This window comes from Adiantum capillus-veneris, chromosome 16 (genome assembly GCF_014529385.1).
Source record: "Adiantum capillus-veneris isolate H3 chromosome 16, ASM1452938v2, whole genome shotgun sequence".
Classification (NCBI taxonomy): Eukaryota; Viridiplantae; Streptophyta; class Polypodiopsida; order Polypodiales; family Pteridaceae; genus Adiantum; species Adiantum capillus-veneris.
Genome location: NC_140946.1, coordinates 156,772,824 through 156,784,667, shown reverse-complemented (window position 1 = coordinate 156,784,667; position 11,844 = coordinate 156,772,824). Strand labels below are relative to the sequence as shown.

General features: G+C 42.2%; 1 pseudogene; it reads left to right on the top strand.

The window, feature by feature from the left end:
• The first annotated feature begins 7,729 nt into the window (after positions 1 to 7,729).
• Positions 7,730 to 11,145, top strand: LOC147440118 (pentatricopeptide repeat-containing protein At2g27610-like; annotated as a pseudogene).
• The last annotated feature ends 699 nt before the right edge of the window (positions 11,146 to 11,844 follow it).

Sequence of the window (11,844 nt, the reverse complement as noted above, 5' to 3'; positions counted from 1 at the left end):
TGACATAACCTTTTAGTAGATCAAGAATGGTTAGGTTAGCTATTTCACTTTGGCCATCCATTTTGGGGATGAATCAGAATGATAGGCCCGAAGAGAAGTTCAGCCTTGTACCTAAATTCTCAAAGTGACCCTTCCAGAAATTACTAGTCATTCTAGAATCTCTATCCGACACTATGGACATTAGAAGGCCGTGGTATTTGAAGATTTGTGATATAAAGAGGGTTGCCATTTGATGGGCTTTGATAGTCTTTTTGACAAGTATGAAATGTGCATTGTTGCTAAACCTGTCTACTATCGTCCATATTCCTGTATTCCCATGGATAGACTTGGGCAATCCAAAGATAAAATCCATGGATATGCTCTCCCATGGTGAATTAGGGATTGGTAAAGGTTGAAGCAATCCAGGTTTCTTTCCTCTATCAAACTTCGTCTTTTGGCATACCACACATTTCAAAACATACTCTTGTATGTTTGCTTTCATGGCAGGCCAATAGAAACATGTTTCTATCCCTTTTAGGGTAGATTGAATTCCTCTATGCCTTGCATAAGGAGGATCATGAGATTCATACATTACTCTATCATGTAGTGAGTTAGTAATGCAAGGGCTGAAATCACATCTCTAAAATCAGGATCAATAGCGTACTCATCGATCATAGAAGATAGATCATTGTGAGTTGCTATGGAAACCACATTCACTCTTGGTCGTCTTGAGAGTTGATTATGCTTGCCAGCAATGTGAGCAATATGGAAATGAAATTGCAAAAGGAAATTTTCCCACCTCATTTGTTTGTTGGAGAGCTTGGTCTGCATCATGAAGAACTTAAGGCTTTGGTGATCCATCCGCAGAATGAAAGGAGTCCCCAATAAATAGTGCTTCCACGAATCTAGAGCATGTAGAATCGCTAAGAGTTCCTTCTCATATATGCCTAGAGCTTGCTGAACAGGGTCGAGCCTTCGACTTTCATAGGCTATGGCGTGCCCTTCTTGGAGCAAAACAGTTCCAAGGTAATCACCACAGGTGTCGCATTGGACCTCAAATGGCTTTGAGAGATCTGGTACTGTAAGCACAGGTTGAGAGATAAGATTTTCTTTAAGCTTTTCAAAATAATTGTTCTCTTTGGTGGACCATATATACCTAACATTTTTCTTTGTTAGGTCATGTAATGGTCCCGCAATTTGTGAGAACTTTTCTATGAAGCGTCTATAGTATGCACACATACCTATAAAGCTTCTTAGTTCATGTAGATTCCTAGATTAGGCCATCCTTTTATTACCTCTACCTTTGATGGATCCATTTGGATGCCATCTTGAGAGATAATGTGACCTAAATATTGAATCTCTTGTAGAAAAACTCACTTTTCTTTCGATTACTATAAAGTTTATTTTCTTGTAAAACTTGAAATATTACATGGAGGTGTTGCTTGTGTTTGTCTAGTGAATTAGAGTAGATGATTATATAATCAAAGAACACTCCAGTAAAGGTTCGGTGAGGCCTGAATAGCTTCTCCATCAAGCGGTTAAATGTGGCTGGTGCATTGGTCAAGCCAATAGGCATGACAATGTACTCGTAAAGACCAAACGTAGTGCGAAATGCGGTCTTTACAATGTCTTGATCAACTATCCTTATTTGATGGTAGCCACCTTTTAGGTCAATCCTACTGGAGTAGGTCAACCCTTGTAGCTTATCAAATAGGTCTTCTACCCGTGGAATGGGAAACCTATTTTTTATAGTGATCCTATTTAGTGCTCTATAGTCGACACACATACTATATGTGCCGTCTTTCTTTTGCACCATAACACTAATGAACAAAATGGAGATGAGCTAGGCCTAACCATGCCCTTCTCAACTAACTCATGCACTTGATGCATAATCTCCTCTTGTTGAGCTTGGAGACTCTATAAGGAGGTTTATTAGGCGGTGAACTTCTTTGAAGAAGTTCAATTGCATGGTTGTCATTGCCTCATTTTGGAGGTAATCCACAAGGGATATCGTCAATAAAAACATCTTGAAACCCCTTGAGGAAATTGGATAACTCTAATTCCTTTTGATTATTTATATTTTATTTTGCTAAAGCATTAGATTCATTTTGAGGATCTTTAACAAAAATCATGTACACGGGAATAGAGCTCTTTATTGACTTAGTGAAAGCTTGCTTATGTACAAGAGGTATGGGACTACCCAACTCCTTAGCATATATGTAATATCTTTTTCCTTGAACCTAAAGTAGATTTTCCTTTCAAGGAATTTAACACTGGCATCCATGCGATCAAACCATGGTGCCCCTAGGATTACATCCCCGTGCTTGAGAGGAGAGATGAAGAAATCCTCCTTGTCCACATAGCTTTGGACATGGAGCCTCAATTTCCCAGTTAAGGGAGTGACTGAGGCTTCTTGCCCCTTGAAAGCACCATCGGCAGGTAGGACATCTCCCATCTCATAGGCTTGGATGCCTAGCTTGGTGGCCAACTCTGTGGATATGAAATTGTGAGTAGAACCAAGGTCAAAGAGAATAAAGGCATCACGTTCTCTTACCTTTCCCCAAGCATGGCATAGAGGAGATCCTTTGTGATGAACATCATCTTCTTGAATTTCGACCAAGGTAGCTCTAGGCGGCTCATTACGTGTATTCTTTTGGGGGTAAGCATGATAGGCATGCCCTTGCTCCCTGCACTTGAAACAATGGTTATCTTTCTCTTAACGCTCTAGCTCTTCAGGAGAGAGTTTATTTTTGCCTTTATAAACTCCCTTTTCCTTAGCTTTGTTGTTGTTGGCGTTGCCTTTGAGAAACTTTTGGACATTGTCCTTCCCCTTAGGCTCGTTATGGTCCTTGTTTTGCATGGGCTTAAGATTTATCTTAGCCCCTTTTTGGAAATTGTTTTGTAAAGCCACCATGGTATGGTGTGTGACCGCAGATATGGTCCGTGGCCTTTGGGAGTTAACATACTCTGCCATATCCTCAGTTAAACCCGCACAAAATTATTATTTTTCTCTCCAAAATCCATCTTTTATAGGACAATGGATTTGAGATGTAAATCCCAAACTTGTCTACATATTTGTGAATAGATTTGTAGGGAGAGAGCTCCAAGCTTTGCCATTTGGTGAGTACTTTGTCTTTGGCATCGGTAGCCAAAAACTACATCATAATGGAAGCTCTTAAATCTTTCCATGTTCGTGGAGCTTCACCGTTTGCTCGTAGGCTAGACCACAATTGCCTGGCGGACTTTTGAAAATGCATAGCTACATGGGTAGCTTAGAAGACTCCGTGAAGCCCTCATCTCCAAACGCCGCATCGAATTGTTGGATGAAGGCCAAGACTTTGTCCGTAGCACCAAAGGTGCCATCATCATAGGTAAGGAAAGAGATGTTCTTGCTTTCTCTCACCCCTCTTTGAATTATGGTGTAGAGAAGTGTGCGATGATCTTCTCCATTTAGGGGGTGTTGGAGGCATTTTGCCCCGCCGTCTTCGTGGAGCCATCTTCGCCGAGGTGGCAGGAGACTCACTTATTTCTTGTTCTTTTGGTGGGGGCTCTACCGTTGAAACTTGAGTTCTCATTTGGGAAGGAGGTGTGTCATCGAGTAGTAGATTTTTGAGCCCTTTGTACGGATCCTCTTCTTCTTTCCTTATCGGAGAGAGTCCTCTTTTGGAAGTCTCACTAGGAGGCTTCCTAGGTACTCTCACTTCTTGGTAGGGAGTTTGGAGAATACCATGGGTGCGCAATTGGTGTAGCACTTCACCTTGGAGGGATGGGTTGCCTAGGGCTTGTTGTAGCCTAGAAACAAGATAGTTTACAAACATAGGGGCGTCATTAGTTTCTCTTTCATTAGCAAAATCAAATCTAACAACATTCATTTCAATCTCTTTTCCTTTGTGAGCCATACTAGCAAATTTTAGGTGAACTTTTACTTGTACTTTGGCACTTCAAGCCCTAGTTGATACTCCTCTTTACCTTCAAAGATAATAGGTGGTTCAAGAGCTGCACCATCACTTTCTTCAGAAGAGGAAGAGTATGAGGAAGATGGAGAAGAGGGTGACCTCTTTCTCGCCTTTTTCTTCCCTTGTTCCTCCTTGTCTACCGTCGATCACTTTCTTTAGAAGAGGAAGAGGATAAAGAAGATGGAGAAGAGGGTGAACTCTTTCTTGCCTTTTTCTTCTCTTGTTTTCTCTTGTCCCTCTTTGAATAATGGTGTAGAGAAGTGTGCGATGGTCTTCTCCATTTAGGGGGTGTTATAGAGCATTTTGCCCGCCATCTTCGTGGACCCATCTCCACCGAGGTGGCAGGAGACTCACTTCTTTCTCGTTCTTTCGGTGGGGGACTCTACTGTTGAAACTTGAGTTCTCCTTTGGGAAGGAGATGCATCATCGAGTAGTAGATTTTTGAGCCCTTCGTACAGATCCTCTTCTTCTTCCCTTATTGGAGAGAGTCCTCTTTTGGAAGTCTCACTAGGAGGCTTCCTAGGTACTCTCTCTTCTTGGTGGGGAGTTTGGAGAATACCATGGGTGCGCAATTGCTGTAGCACTTCACCTTGGAGGGATGGGTTGCCCAGGGCTTGTTGTAGCCTAGAAACAAGATAGTTTACAAGCATAGGGGCATCACTAGTTGCTCTTTCATTAGAAAAATCACTTCTATCAACATTCATTTCAATCTCTTTTCCTTTGTCAGCCATACTAGCAAATTTTAGGTGAAAACTTTTACTTGTACTTTGGCACTTCAAGCCCTATTTGCTACTCCTCTTTACCTTCAAAGATAAAGCACTCAAGCATCTATTCCGGTGGCTCGAATATTATTGATTGGAATAGAAGAGAGGGTTCAACAAAAACAAGAGAGAACCGGTTCCTGTCAAGCTTCTAATAGCTCAATAATGGTTAAGCCATAAGCAGGCCCCGTAGGACTCCATTATCAAGACCATAGCACTCAATGGTATCCTCAATAACTGCATGAAGCAGGCGTGCTTCAAGGATGAAAAATCCCTATTCTACTTACTCTTTTGCAATTAATAACACCAACCATTTGTAGCAAGCTTGAGGACCTCTCTTCTTGAGCAAGAAAAGAGAAACCAATAGCTCTGATACCAATGTAACATTTAATGCACTAGTAACTTGTGTGTAGCGGAAATTGATAACATAGTAAGCATTTCATTAAGAACAAGTTCCTAATGATCATAGAGAGAGTACTTAATTGAGAAAGCAACATAGCAATTTACACCTAGCTAATTTGGCATTGACAATACTTGAAAAGAGAGAGAAATACAAAATTTGACAACAGTTGAGGAATGGATTGACATGGAGTCAGTCCCTGGGGCCGGTCGTTCCCCCCTCCATAAATGCTTTGTATCATAGCTTCTCCCATCAAAGGAGATTTTTGTACAATACAATTCTTGTGTTCCTTGACAAAACTCGTTGGTGCAATGAAGATGGAAGCTTCATGCACCAAATTATGCTTGAAAATCATACCTAGTGTCCCAAGCCTCAATCCCAAGACCTCACACACCTTCAAAAATGGTAAGAGCTAGCAAGGAATGAGGGTAGATTGAGAGGAAGAAGAGGTATCTTACGAGAAAGAAGTATTTGTCCTCACATAATCACTCTTAATAGCTTAGCATAGCTTAGTAATTAGCATGGTAGAGGAGATGAGAATGCATTGGAGCTTGGCTCTTGGTTGGATCTGCATCACAAAGCCAAAAGTTGTTGGTGTAGGCCTCCCTTCTCACAAGCTTGGAGTAGATGATGAGCTTTCCATTAGAGGTTGAGAAGGAGATAGTCTTCTTTAGTTCACACATGAGTTTGTGTGAGTGTGTGTGCCATAATGCCTTGAAAAATCACCCCCCTCTCACTCTTGGTCGACCCCTCTTGCTATTTCCTCCTCTTGGCCCCTCATTGGATCATGCCAAGCTTAACCAATAGGAAATTAGAGGTCGAATGGAGAGCCTTGTGACAAGTGTCCCTCTTTCCCCTTTAGTGAGAGTTTTACGTATTTAAATAACTCAATTAAACTCTCATTGGACCTCTTAGTCTTCTGGCCAATAGGAATCAGGCAAGCCATTAGGTTGTTGAATGCTCATTGGACCCCTTGGTAGACTATCCAATAGTCTTCTAGGGAGCTTAATTTCTATTGGTTCTTTTATCAAGCATTTTTAAATTGATTAGACTAAATTTACTCTAGCCTAATTCTCATTGGTCCACCTCTATGGCCATCCAATAGGATTTGAGGGGAGGTTGGGAACTGGTCTAAGAGCTTAACATGTGTCCAGTATTCCCTTTGGTAAAGGGGAAGCCTTGGAGTGTGTGTGTGTGTGTGTGTGTGTGTTCTCTCTCATCCCCTACAAAATGGGCTCTCTCTCTCCTTCCTAGAGATGTTGGAAGACTTTTTAGTCTTCCCCATGACCATCCAATTCCCCTATGCTTTGGCCATTGGATAAAAGGTTTAATTTTTGGAACCTTAGCCTATGGAAGTATTAATGGGGCTGAACCTTACGTCTTATAAGCCCCATTGAAGCACATTACTCTTTTACAGGCTATCCCCCTTTGGATCCCTATTTTCCCACCTTTGGATCCTTGACAGAGACCGGTCTACAGCTTTACCAATATTCTAGCTTTTACTCTCCTTGTACTTCCCCATATTAAATGATTAGTTTAACATGAGTCATTTGGGAGTATAAGACATTAGTTTTGATGACATAACTTAAGATAGAATACTTTCATTGCCAAGACTAAAGACTAAGAATTCTTTTCATTTTGACTTTTCATTTGCAGGACTAAGAAGTCTTTTCATTTTCTACCATCTTAGTACTTACCCTTCACTTTTGCATTTCAAATTAAACGTTTTTTACACGTTCTCTTTTAATTGAAGCAGAATGTGACACGTGGAGTGTCTCTCCTTTCTTCAAAATTGAATGTTTTTTACAGTGCCTCATTGTGATAAGGCCCTTTATTATTCTATAATTGCTTCCACACCATATATTATTAATAATAGCCAGAATCCCTCCCAACCAATCATGTTTCTTTAAAATTCAATATTATTTTCTACTATCCTAGTACTTACCCTTCACTTTTGCATTTCAAATTAAACGTTTTTTACAGGTTCTCTTTTAAATGAAGCAGAATGTGACACATGGAGTGTCTCTCCTTCCTTGAAAATTGAATGTGTTTTACAGTGGCTCATTGTGATAAGGCCCTTTATTATTCTATAATTGCTTCCACACCATATATTATTAATAATAGCCAGAATCCCTCCCAACCAATCCTGTTTCTTTAAAATTCAATATTATTTCCCTCTCCAAAAAATAATTTCTTTTTGGCTACACTAAAATCACAAGGCATTAGTAAAGGCCTTGCACTTTGGGCAGGCCAAAAAACAATCATTCCTTATGAGAACAGACTTACACTCAAGGTTGCAAATGCCAACAAATACGCTAAACTTAGGCTTTTATCAAGCATTGCAGGCTCTTTGAATACCTACAAAACACTGCAACATATCTGTTTTCACAACATCTATAGTGATTCTGCATGTTTATAAATTGAATGCCAAGTGTGGTACATCCGACTCTAAAGTTGAGTCTAAACTCAGGAGGCAATGGTCAAGCGATGCATAGTCATCATCTAATGTTTGAAATAACTATGTCTCATGCATGATCACAACTGCACCAATTATGTCGTATATATGCAAGTCTATGCCAATTTTGGCATAGTTGCATCATGCTGATTACTATGCTTCGCGTGACCACATCCTTACAGAGAAAAATGACATCGAGTTCGCGGCCAGCGCACCCAGCATTGAGCATTGCGAATGCTGCGCAGTGGAAGTACACGTTGCGCATGGGTCGAAGTTTGGCCAGATAACCCCTATTCCCTCTCTGCCTTTCATGTACACTTCGCACAACAGAGTATGCCTTTCCTCGAAGGCCTGCCGCAATCGCTTGTAGGGATTTCACTACTCCTATCGAGCGCTGTCTCAACTCACTAATCTGCTTCGTCAAGCAGGTTTCATGTCTCAGAGCAGCTCCAAGTTTCCACGAGAAACTCATGAGACTTTCTTTTATCACCTCACTTAGAGCCTGTGCTAAGAAGAAGGATTTGTACCAAGGTAGTCGGATACATGCTGATATTCGCGCTAGTGGGTTACTTGAGAATGACACATCCTTACGGAGCACGTTGGTCAGTATGTATGCCAAGTGCGGTTCTCTGGTTAGAGCGCAACAAGTCGTTGACGAGCTTCCTGTCCGAGATGTCTTCTCTTGGACTGCTCTTATTGCAGGGTATGTGCAATGTGGGCAGGGCAAAGAAGCTCTAGATTGTTTTCATCGGATGCAAAATGAGGAGGGTCTCTCTCCAAATGCATTCACCTACACTTGCACCTTGAAGGCATGTGGCATCATAAAAGATGTTCACATGGGCAAGCAAATTCATGATGAGATTGTCAGTCGAGGACTTTTGAAAAAAGATGTCGTGCTTGGCAATGCATTGGTCGATATGTATGCCAAGTGTGGTGCCTTGGTAAGAGCTCATCAAGTTGTTGATGGGCTTTCTACCCGGGATGTCGTCTCTTGGACTGCACTGATTGCAGGGTATGTCCAACGTGGGCAGGGCGTAGAAGCTTTAGGTTGTTTCCGCCGCATGCAAAGTGAGGGTCTCTCACCAAATGCCTTCACATATGCGTGCATCTTGAAGGCATGTGGTATTATGCAAGACATTATCTTGGGAAAACGAATTCATGATGAGATTGCTAGTCAGGGATTGTTGAAAAAAGACGTCGTGCTTGGCACCTCTTTGGTCGACATGTATGCCAAGTGTGGTATCCTTTTAAAAGCACAACAGGTTCTTGACGACCTTCTTGTCCGGGATGTGGTTTCTTGGAATGCATTGATTGCAGGATACGTTCTGCAAGGGCAAGGCCAGGAAGCTTTGGGCTGTTTTCACCGAATGCAAAGCGAGGGCTTCTCTCCAAATGGAGTCACCTATTCTTGTATTTTAAAGGCATGTGGCATTGTGCAAGACATTGACATGGGCAAACAAATTCATGATGAGATTGTTTTTCAGGGGCTGTTGAAAATCAGCATTGTGCTTGGCGGAGCTTTGGTCGACATGTATGCCAAATGTGGTATATTATCGAAAGCGCAACACGTTTTTGATACGCTTCCTGTGCGAGATGCAGTCTCTTGGAATGCAATGATTACAGGATATGCCCAACAAGGGCAGGGCCATGAAGCCTTGGGCTGTTTTCATCGGATGCGAAGCGAGGGTCTTTCTCCAGATGCACTTACCTATGCTTGCGTTTTGAAGGTATGTGGCAATTTGCAAGATCTTGATGTGGGCAAAAAAATTCATGATGAGATTGTTGGTCAGGGGTTGTTGAAAAAAGATGTCGTGCTTGGCACTGCTTTGGTTGACATGTATGCCAAATGTGGTGTTCTTTTTAAGGCACAAAAGGTTTTTGATGCGCTTCCTGTTTGGGATGTGGTCTCTTGGACTGCTTTGATTGCTGGGTATGCCCAACATGGGCAGGGCCAGGAAGCTCTGAACTGTTTTCAACGAATGCGGAGTGAGGGCTTTATTCCAAATGTAATCTCTTGGCCTACACTTATAGGAGGATATGCTCAGCAAGGGCTGGCCAAGGAAGCGTTGGAGTATTTCGAGTGGATGCAACAGGAGGGTGTCTCCCCAAGTGGAGTCACTTTTATCAATGTGCTAAATGCATGTAGTCACTCAGGTCTGGTGGATGAAGGTCAAATGTATTTTGATAGCTTGATGAACAAATATGGCATTGCACCAAACGAAGGTCATTGCACTTGCATGAGTGATCTTTTTGGACGTGCAAGGCTCTTTGACAAAGCTATGGAAGTAATCAGGATGATGCCATCGTCTGATCATCCTCCCCTCTGGTCTGCTCTTCTAGGTGCTTGTCGAAAATGGGGAAATGTGAAACTTGGACGGTTTGCCTTCGAGCGTGCAGTACAATTAGATCGCTTTGATGGGGCAGCATATGTCTTAATGAGTAACATATATGCAGCTGCTGGCATGCAAGAGGAGGCAGAAAACATTGAGTGCATGAGAATAAAAAGTGCCGCTTAGAATTGCCAGGATGTACTCACTGGGTAGATGGGAGTGGAGGTCATAAATTTGTTGTTGGGGATACCAAGCATTCACAAAGCAAACAAATCTATGCGAAGTTGCTAGACCTTGAACTTGAATTGGCGGAACAAGGATATTCTCCAAATCTGCATTGGGTCTCACAAAACCTTTCTGCTGATTCCGAAAAGGTGTTTGCTTTGTAAGCATAGTGAGAAGTTGGCCATTGCTTTTGTAATCATCAATACACCACCAGGGGAAGATGTACGTGTGACAAAGAGCATGCGGGTTTGTGTGGATTGGCATGCTGCCACTTCTCTAATCTCAAGGATAGAGAAGCGTGCGTAAGATCATGGTCAAAAGAAAGTGTATTTGTGGTGACTATCACTAATGAATGTTCTGGGGAGGTGAGCACGGATTTCATTCCTAGAAGGGATGTTTCTTGTTAGATTTGCTTGCTTCTTTTCATGTCATCTTTATCGGGAAAGTGATAAGTTTTCCGAAAATGGGAAGGTGACTACCAGCAATGAATGTCTGGGGAACTTGAGAATGAGAAGAAACTTCAGTCCTGTAAAGAAGCTTTGTTCTGAAGGTTACGATTGCCAGATTTTCTTTCTTCTGTTCATGTCTTCTTGATGGTGTAGGGAATGGGTGCTGGGAGCGCAGGTCAGGTGATCGGCGGAGCTGGGAGCCTGCTGCTGGAATGGTGTGATCAGCACGCATCCCCGGCCATCATGTGTTGTTGGGAGGGTTATCCAGCGAAACTACTCTCTACAGAATTGTGTCAAGGAAAGTTATGAAAGCATGGTAAATAAGTTTGACATACACGTGAGCACACATCAATGCAAAGTTTTTCGAAATGAGTTGTCCAGGGCCAGAAAATAACATTTTTCCTAACCGAACAAAATAAGGGGAAACTTGAAATTCTCCCGGTTTTTAGGTCAAAATTTGAAGCTTTTGCCGGTAATTACACTAAAACTTGTGTAAATTTGCCGGTTTTCTTAAAGGCAAGCTCAAAATCTATCTGGGATTTTATAATTTCAGCCGGTTAAAATACACTAGACCCCGGTTTTTTTTCTAACACTTGAGTTGTTGTCATAACTGCGGACAGACTTGGCCATAATGGAGCTTACGGCCAAAAGAAGCATTAAATAGGGAAAATTAACACAAAAATAAGGTAGTTGATAGGGCATGCGGACCATAGAAGATGGAAAGAGTTGACCAATAAGAAAATATGAAAATGTCAATCCAATGTTTACCAGAGGGCCCAGAGGGGGAGGTGCTTATCCCTTCCAAATATTAGCCATGTTACAGGGTCGGGCAAGGGCCGTGTACCATCATCGGGCAAGAGCCATGCGTAGGCATCACCATGGCCACCTAATTGATGCACCACGTGTTGGGAACGACGGAGAGAACTCGTAGCAACCAGCTAGGAGCTTCCCCGGGTGACCCACCCTAGGAGGAGGATGCACTCGAGTATCCAAGGGCAAGAGCCCTAGCAACGTGAACACCAAGTGAGCACAAGGTGTCCCTCTAGATGTGTTAAATCTTACAAAGTCTCGTGGAAGAGGTTCTTGCTTTTAAGGGTCGTGGTCCAAAGGAGTGTCATAAAGAGTTTGAAAAGGTTGGTCAGCCAAACGGGAGGGTCATGTCTCTAATCCATGAAAGTTCATGACACTTGAAACTATGATGGTGTCTTGATGGTTGCAACCTTACCTTGATTTTATGTTATTTTGAACGTGTGGATTGCACTAAAAGCTATGGTGTCTGGATGGTTGGA